This window comes from Triticum aestivum, chromosome 6B (genome assembly GCF_018294505.1).
Source record: "Triticum aestivum cultivar Chinese Spring chromosome 6B, IWGSC CS RefSeq v2.1, whole genome shotgun sequence".
Classification (NCBI taxonomy): domain Eukaryota; kingdom Viridiplantae; phylum Streptophyta; class Magnoliopsida; order Poales; family Poaceae; genus Triticum; species Triticum aestivum.
This window is the reverse complement of record NC_057810.1, coordinates 23,249,779-23,259,367: the sequence shown is the minus strand read 5'-3', so window position 1 is coordinate 23,259,367 and position 9,589 is coordinate 23,249,779. Positions and strand designations below refer to the sequence as shown.

Genomic DNA, 9,589 nt, shown 5'->3' with positions numbered 1-9,589 from the left:
CGTGTGATTTTATGTGATCGATCCTGTGGTGAATTTCCAACAACGCCGTCGCTATTAAGCATGTACTCATCATTCTGCACTTGCAAATCTTACTTGATTAAGAACATATAACAAGTCTTGCATCTAGAAGTTACAGTGAACGAAATTCAAATCTCAATTTATCTTACTACCTTGAGCCACGAATTTGTTGTGCTTTTGTATCCGGTTGCAAACACAATGGCATCAAAGGAGGCTTCCTTCCCACCTTCAAATTCAATTGTTTTTCCTTTGATCTTAGTAATCCTTCCATGAACCTACAGCAGGTTAAAAACTATGACCTGTCATATATGAAACTAAATTTCTTATACTATGTATGTTTTGACCGAGGATATGCTCACTTTAATTTTGTCTTTCTTGGTTAACCCTATGGTGCCAACATCAATCACTGCGGATCGACGTTTCCGACTTCAGCACAAATGGACCCTTTTCTGGTCTTGTGATGCCATGCCTAGAGAGGTCCCCGAATACGGCATTTGCCATCATCAAAAGGAAACCATCTATCATCTTTAGTGAAAGATAATGGACTAGTGTCATCCCTAGTCGGATTAATTCCTTTGTCATTACATGAATCTGCAGCCACAAAAGGGTCACCATCCTTTTCAATATGCAAGATAAAATAAGATCTATAAAAGAGATTTGCAGTTAAAGTCACATATAGGAGGTGTTTGGTTACTGAGACTGTAACGTAATCTGATTACAGCGGGATCAGTTACCGCCAAATCGTGTTTGTTTCGCCACGGCTGTAATCAGATACAGTGTAATCAGGTCCCATCGCTATACAAAACTGATTACGCCCCAAATCGGCTGTATCGGGAACCCGTCTTCTGTTCCCGCAGCCACACAAGCCGCTCAAATGGTGCGAGAGAAAAAGAGCAGTGGCAACCACAGCTCGCCAGCCGTCGGCATGCTTCGCCGGCGTCCGTCGCAGCGCGAGATCCAAGCAGCTAGCGGCACGCATGCTTTGGGTCAGCCGGCGGCCGGCGGCGCGCGAGATCCGGCGGACGGCGGCACGCGAGATCCGGCGGGCGGCGGCACGCTATATTAGCTGAGTAGGCGGCGAGGTCGCAGCAGCTGGCGGCGCGGGAGGAGCAAGCGACTGAAAGGGAGGAGCATAGCTCGCGAGCGACGGCGGCAGTCTTGAGTCGGGGAGACAGACGCGCCGGGGAAGAAGAAGAGGAGCGACGTTATCCAATTACATTACCTAGGCCAACCAAACAAATTGAGAAATAACTCGTTACACCTCCTAAAACGCTGCGATCTGATTACGTTACCATTTTTGTTGCCAAACACCTCCATAGTATATATACCGGACTTCGTATAACTATAGAAGTATTGGCACCATGAGAAGCAAGGTCGTAGGCGATCTCCATCCCAGAGTTACCAGATCCGATGACCAACACGTTCTTCCCGGAGTAGTCAATGCCTGACTTGTAACATGATGAGTGGATGGCCACACCCGGAAAGTTTTTCAGGCCAGGGACCACTGGAATATTCTCAACACTATTCTCACCATTTGCCACAACAAGAAACTTCGCCCTGTAATTAACTATTTTGCACTTTGCCATGTCGCGCGCCATGATGGACCAATATTTTCCATTGAAGTCATATGTGGATGACTCAACAACAGTAAGATACCTCGGATGGATAGTGAAACACTCAATGTAGTCATCCACGTACTTGATGAAAGTGTTCTTTGGTATGTAGGAACGGCCGGCGAAGCCGGCGCCGGCTCCCGGGATGGTGGCGGCGGGGCGAGACCGCTCCCTTTCGGTGGTGAGAGTCCGGATCTGAGGCGGCGGCCTCGCTGGTGCGGACGGCGCTCCCCCGACGGAGGGGAGTGATCGTCGGTGAGGTAGGCTGGTTCCCCTCGGCTGCGCGGGCAGCGAGGTCCCGGTGGGCGCAGGTCTTGGCGCGGGGAGGCCCCGGGCTCCCCGCGTCAGATCGGAGGCGATCCTGGTCCGCTCGTGATACATGACCTCCGGCCGGCCTGGATCTCCGGCGTACTCGCGCCTGCGGATGTTGTGGCTGGTTCGGAGGTGGCGGCAGGGTGCTTGGCCGGGGGAAACCCTTCGCCGCCGGTGGCGGTCACGGCGTCGATGGCGTCCCGGACGCCATTCCCTCCTTGGTGGCGGCGCCGAGGCTAAACCTCCCCTGCCTCCCCCCTTCCCCTGCGCCCGGGTGAAAACCCTAGCCCCGGTGGCTAAGCGGCGGCGGCGCCACAGTGTTTTCACCTTCTTGAAGGCGCCGACTTGGGCATGGGGATGCTGGTGTGCATGGCGAGCTTGTCTGGTTCCTGGTGGCGGCCCGCCTGATCTGCTGCGTCGCAGCTCCGGGCAGTGTCTCGAGGCTGCGGTGCTTCTCTTCCGGCCGTGTCTCCGATGGGGACCTCGCCCTTCCTCACCCTGTACATGCCGTGGTGGAGCGGTACTTCATCTCACTCATTGATGGCGGCGAAGATCGGCGGCATGGCGCTGTGGAGGCTCGCCACCCGATGCGCGGAGATGGACTCGCGCAGGAGGAGGTTGCTGTCTGGCGTCATGGTGACGTCGATGGCAGAGTGGCCAAACAAGGTAGAAGCCTCAATATGATCTGAAGACGGACCTGAGTGCGTCTGACCGGATTGTGCACCAGACCCGGTATGTGGCTCGGCTGGGGCTTCCAAATATGTTTCGGTTTCCGGCTTTTTGATGTTAGGCTTAGGTGAGTGGTTTGGGTAGTGGCCCAGCTAGCACCCCTTCATCATTTTGAATAGGAGTAGCGGCATGTGTTGCCAAGATGGTGGATTCAGGCTCATTATTGTAATACTTTGTAAGGTCCTCGAGAATAATCAATAAAGTGTCCGTATGCATCTCCCAGATGCAGAGGCCGGGGGTCATCCTCCTTTTCTAAAAAAAATGTATGTCGGGGTATCTGCTGGGTACGGCATGTGTGGCAACTCACAAAATTCCCTCGCTAGATGTAGCTTCAGACGGTCATATGTGTGGTTGCGCCATAGTGATGGGCTGCAATTCTCACGCTCAACGATGACATAGGGATGGAGAATTGGCTAACGCATGCTGCAGTTGCGAGGCCTGCAGGCCCTGCACCAACAATCAAAACTACGACCTCCTCCATCACTACAACAACAGAGCCTATAATGTGCGAGATTACATATGTATGTAGGATGGACACTCCATAGTAACTCGAGGTATATTTTGCTCCCTTGATAGAATATTGGGAAGAGCACCTACATATGAGGCTTATATATATTAGTAATTTTCACATGGCAATTCTGTTTTTTGAACATGTTTATATTTTGAAAGTTAAAAGAAAACACATGTTTATATTATGGGATGCAAAAATGGTAAACTTTGGTGTACATTAACTTGGTATGTCATAATCCCTTCAATAATTAGAGAATTATAAATACCACATTTATTGTGAAATCTAATCTAGATAAAAAATTGGTAGGAAACACAACTCCGTTCTGTTACATTTCCCATCTAAATTCACAATAGAGAGGTGATTTTCTATGCATGGTGGTAGCTACGCATGCACGATGATAGCTGCACACCCTTTGGCATAAGTGCCTTTCTTTTATATATGATGTGTCAGGTTTCTTCTGACATTGGCACAAGTGCATTTTTGTTGTATGGAAATGACCTTTTCCCACTTCTCTTTGTCTTTTTATTATCCTTTTGACACGTGACTTTTCGTTGTGTAGAAAGGGCCTTCTCTCACTTCTCACAGTCTTTTAGCTTGCCTTTTTGGCATAATTGCCTGTTTGCTTGCCTGGCTGGTCCAAGGTTACGATACTTTCGTTATAGAGTTATTTTTCATAGTCCAAAATAATTTACCATAATAATTAGAAATAAAAATTAGGAGGAAATACAAATCCATTCTGTTACATTTCCCATCTAAATTCACAATATGATTCAGATATATTTAGGCCATATTTGATGCTTCTATTTTATTTTTGCAGGGAAATGCTTCTAATTACAATAACTACAAATTAAAATAAGATAAGGTTATGTTCAGAAATTTTTGTAATGTTTCTTCTTTTTCTTGTGAACGTTTCAAATCCTAATTGTATTAGTTTGGTGTACTCAGCTTTGATCTCTTGAGCGTAACAACCACATCTATCATAGTCATCCTCTGGCCAGGCAAGTCGCTAGAGCAGATCAATCCCAATTCGAAGATCGACGCTGGAAAACAACCGTCCCGGCTGCAGCAAGGAAGAGAGGAACGTTGCAGCAGCTGACCATTTACAACTTGGACAAGTTCTGCAGGAAATGCCCGATGAATAAACCCACTGCCTAAGTGTTAGTTGTGCGCCAAATATAGGGTCTATGGGTCTCCTTTCAGTGAAGGCTTCAGGGAGCATAATTCCGTAGCTTAACACGTCGCTATTCCTTGATGCCTTTCCGAGTGACCCGTACTCTGTTCAAGAAAATGTTGTAGGGGAATGCGACAGAAAATGAAAAATTTCCGCACTACGAACATGCCCAGGATCACTATGGAGATGCATACAAGGTTTAGATCTGATTATTACCGACTTGTAGTGCAGTGGAAGTACAGTCGGTGTAGATCATCAATGCAGATCCCCGCAGCTAGGATTTACAACCTCCCAACCGCGACGATGTTCTCCCGCATCTATACCTCGGACAACCCTTCGGAACGCAGTCGGACAGTCCTTAGGGAGGCACTCTAAGAAACTCGGACGGTCACTCGGACAGCCCTTCGGGAGGACCCTCGAACAGCCCCTCAAGCAAAAGATCGAACCTACGACCTCTCTATGGGGTTGCATACATACGGTGTCAGCTATCCGGCAGGGCTTCACCGTCCAGAACTAGTTCCTGCTGGAACCCAGACAGCCTTCGGCTCTACGAAACTATTTTGTAGGAGGGAGAAAGAAAGTCAGATCATGCATGGCATGTGTATGAGATTTGGAGTGAGTGTGGAGAGCTCCTCTCCACCTCTATTTATAGGAAAATGCAAAGGGTAGGGTGGCACATGTAAACCCCAAAATGCCCATGCTATATGTCTCACATAAAAGACATAATGGGGAGGCAAGTGGAGCTCCACCCCTTGGCTGGCCACCACTAGCGGGCCCCTTTAAAAAGGGGCTCTTATCCTTCCATGTCATCCCTCTAGATCTTTTTGGGAAAAGCCCCCAAAAGTGGCTTTCCAAAAAGCATCTAAATAGTGTTTTCCATTATTCATGAAAACATTTTTCCATGACCATTTAATCCAAAAATATTTGTGAAGGTCCAGAACATTTCCAGTACCCCTGTGCAAGCCGCGGTGCGCCGTTGTGGACCATCTTAGGCTGCTCCGGCCGCACATGCTGCCACACTCCATCACCGGCATCATCAGCAACTACTTTGGCTTCCCGCGCTTCTTCACCCGTCCCTCCTGCATGAGAATCGACGCCGCATTCAACTCTGTCCAGCGCGGCAAAGACGGCCTGACCAGCATGATCGTCGACCACTGCAACGGTCTCCTCCTCTACGATGACGGCTGGCAATGGACGCACATCTACGTCTGCAACCCCGCCACCCGGGCGCTGGGCGCTCCTCCCGTATGTTCTGGGCCTCGATCTCTTCCCATGTCTGTGCTTCGTCGGCTCCTACCTTGCCTTCGACCCTGCCGTCACTGCACTGCGAGGTGTTGTTGATTCCAGACGTGCCTAAGAAAACCACTAAGTATGACGAGGAGGACCCAGAGGACTTGATGGAATGGCCACAGTCGTGCCATCAGCTGATGGTGTTCTCATCGAGGACCGGGAGATTGGAGGAGAGGGCGTTCGTTCACGTAGGCGAGGTGGCGGGAACCGTAGTCGACGTGTGGTTACATCTGGTGGTGGATCACAACTGAAAGACGGGGTATACCTATGCTGAGTACTGGAGAGGAGCCCCGGGAAAGAAGCTTGGCCACTGAGGGAGTCCCGGATTAGGGGGTGTCCGGATAGCCGAACTATCATCATCGGCCGGACTCCAAGACTATGAAGATACAAGATTGAAGACTTCGTCCCGTGTCCGGATGGGACTTTCCTTGGCGTGGAAGGCAAGCTTGGCGATACGGATATGTAGATCTCCTACCATTGTAACCGACTCTGTGTAACCCTAGCCCTCTCCGGTGTCTATATAAACCGGAGGGTTTTAGTCCGTAGGACAACAACAATCATACCATAGGCTAGCTTCTAGGGTTTAGCCTCCTTGATCTCGTGGTAGATCTACTCTTGTAATACCCACATCATCAATATTAATCAAGCAGGACGTAGGGTTTTACCTCCATCAAGAGGGCCCGAACCTGGGTAAAACATCATGTCCCTTGTCTCCTGTTACCATCCGCCTAGACGCACAGTTCGGGACCCCCTACCCGAGATCCACCGGTTTTGACACCGACATTGGTGCTTTCATTGAGAGTTCCTCTGCGCCGTCGCAATCAGGAAGGATGCCTCTTCCCATCTTTAAAGACGGTACCATTGACAAAGGAGCTTTGGCCGCCGGTCAGGCTATCCGGCTAAGTGGTTTTCTTATGACCACCTGTTCGGCCACCGCTTCGACGATGACCTCTCGGGTCATCAAAAGCGATCTTCGCGTCAACTCGGAATTCACCGAACAGCTGGATCCGATGGAGCTCTCTTCTGTAAACGAGCTCCTGGATCGCATCGCCGCCCTGGGAGTCGCTACAGACTACGATCAGATTGGGCTTAAAACCGATCTGAGAGAAATTAACTCTCCCCAGGCTACCCACCACGTTGCTGTGGTAGAAGAACAACGCGGCAACTCTTCTTCTATATTAAAGACCAGTTATGTCCGGATTCCCGATCCCTCCATGCCAGATTCCCGCGGAGGGACGGACGTCAATCGAGTACTGAACCTAAAGTCAGGCAGCGGACTAGATTCGTTGGACGACGTCCAGCAATCCAAGCTTCCAAATCCGGAAACTCCTCGTCCTTTGAGCCTCAGATTGGGCGGGGTTCCGAATTTAATTCCACCCACCCACCCAAACACAAGCGATCTATCTCAAATACGGCAAGAGCCCGATGAAAAAGTACATCATTACTGGGCCAGATTCCTCCTGGTTATGGACAGGATAAAGGACTGCCGTGAGGAAAGCGCAATCTCTATTTTCTGCAACAATTGCACGGACAAGGGAATCATGAACGCCATAAGTCGTCGCAAAGTTATGCGCTTCGCCGACCTGGCGACCATAGTATGAAAATACTGTGCGATGGAGAGTGCCTGGAAAACCAAAACCAGATTTTGGGACAATCCGGCCCTGAACACAACCCTAGTCCGGAATAAAAGGGTGCACCATGCTCAAGCACCTAGGTCAAAAACCAAAAAGCAAAAAACCCCTAAAGGGTACGGAACTGTACTGGAGGGATGGCTCAGCGGACCCTGCAAAATCCATAATACAGAAGGCGCCACTCCAACACATAGCCTTCGAGCATGTTGGATACTACGGCAGGTGGCCAAAAGTGGCGAAGGTCTTCTAGCCCCGGAGAACCAGCCCAACAGTACCAGTACGGTATTAACAGTCTTCGAGACTTTCGCATCAAATAATATGCGGAAATGAACAATCCGCAGCCTCGCCGAAGTCTACCAAGTAGCAACAACAAATCCATGGAGCGACACGGCTATCACCTTCAATGCCAGCGACGAACCAAAATTCCGAACAGCCCGAGCACCAGCCGCATTGGTCCTCAGTCCAATAGTGGACGGCTTTCGTCTTACCAAGGTACTCATGGATGGCGGCAGCGGATTAAACCTCATCTACGAGGAAACCCTCCAAAAAATGGAAATAGACTGGAGCCACATTGAGCGAAGCAGCACAACCTTTAGAGGAATAATCCCTAGTCGGGAAGTACGCTGCACAGGAAAAATCACACTAGATGTGGTGTTCGGTTCGCCGGACAACTACAGGTCCGAGGAGGTCATGTTCCAAGTGGCCCCGACAGCAGCGGATATCACGCTCTATTAGGGCGAGAGGCATTCACAATTTTCCAAGCGGTACCCCATTACGGGTACATGAAGCTTAAAATGCCCGGGCCCAATGGAATCATCACTCTGGTGAGTGATCCGGACATAGCACTCCGCGCTGAAAATAAGACAGCCGCACTAGCCCTAGAGGCACTATCCGAAGCCCTAGCGGCAGAAGAACTCACTGCATTGCGCTCCACGGTGAATAAGGACGATGTGATACTCGATAAGAGATCTAAGTCCACCTCTTTTAAACCAGCAGACGAAATAGTCAAATTCCAGGTCCATCCAACGGACCCCACAAAGACGGCCTCCATTGGGGCATAATTAAACCCTGATGTAGAAGCCGCACTACGAGAATTCCTTCGGGAAAATTGGGACATTTTTGCCTGGCACCCTTCAGATATGCCAGGAATCCCACGCAGGCTGGCAGAGCACAACCTAAATATCCTAAAAGGATTCAAGCCAGTCAAACAGGCTCTTCGACGATTTTCCGAACCCAAAAGACAGGCAATGGGAGAGGAGCTAGCCAAACTATTAGAAGCTGGATTCATCAGAGATATAAAACATCCGGACTGGCTAGCGAACCTGGTAATGGTACCAAAAAAGGACAAATCCTGGCGCCTCTGTGTCGATTTTAAAGACCTTAATAAGGCCTGTCCAAAGGATCCTTTCCCCCTTCCCCACATCGACCAGATCATCGATGCTACCGCGGGGCACGATTCATTGTGTTTCCTCAACGCATACTCCGGATACCATCAAATCAAGATGACAGAAACAAACCAGGCCGCAACGGCATTCATTACTCCATACGGACCATTCTGCTTCAACACAATGCCCTTCTGACTCAAGAACACCGGCACAACATATCAGCGCATGATTCAGACATGTCTGGCTACCCAGATCGGCAAAACAGTGGAGGCATATGTAGACGATGTGGTCGTGAAGACCAAACACGTCGAAACTCTAGTAGACAATTTGAGGCTCACATTCGACAACCTCCGAGCATATGACATTAAGCTCAACCCGGAAAATGCGTTTTCGGCGTACCAGCCGGAAAGCTCTTGGGCTTCATTGTATCCAGTAGAGGAATTGAAGCAAACCCAGCCAAGATCCGAGCTCTGTCTCAATTGGATATCCCAAAAGACCTCAAACAAATACAAAAACTGACTGGATGCGTGGCGGCTCTAAGCCGCTTCATCTCCCGTTTGGGATAAAAGGCACTGCCTCTCTACCGCCTCCTCCGGCGCACCGAACACTTCGAGTGGACGGATGTTGCCACGGCCGGACTCGAAGAAATAAAGGCCATATTAGCAACAAATCCGGTCCTGGCCGCGCCCAGCCTAGGTGAACCAATGTTATTATATATCGCGGCAACACATCAAGTTGTAAGCGCAGTGCTCGTCGTCGAACGAGAAACAGAAGACACAAATTCCCTCTTCAGAAACCAGTGTACTACGTATCCACTGTCTTAACTCCATGCAAGTCCCGGTATTCACATTATCAAAAGATAGCGTACGCGGTGTTCATGGCATCCCGGAAGCTGCGACACTACTTTCAAGACTGCTCGATAATAGTGG

At 49.7% G+C, this 9,589-nt stretch overlaps 1 long non-coding RNA gene across 1 annotated transcript; it reads right to left on the bottom strand.

Annotated features, from left to right (window-relative positions):
- Positions 1-3,847: 3,847 nt before the first annotated feature.
- LOC123133210 (uncharacterized) lies at positions 3,848-4,956 on the bottom strand. Its single transcript, XR_006465191.1, has 2 exons — positions 4,571-4,956; positions 3,848-4,458 (listed from the first exon to the last, which is right to left on the bottom strand). It is a non-coding gene; the product is annotated as an uncharacterized lncRNA (long non-coding RNA).
- Positions 4,957-9,589: the final 4,633 nt, after the last annotated feature.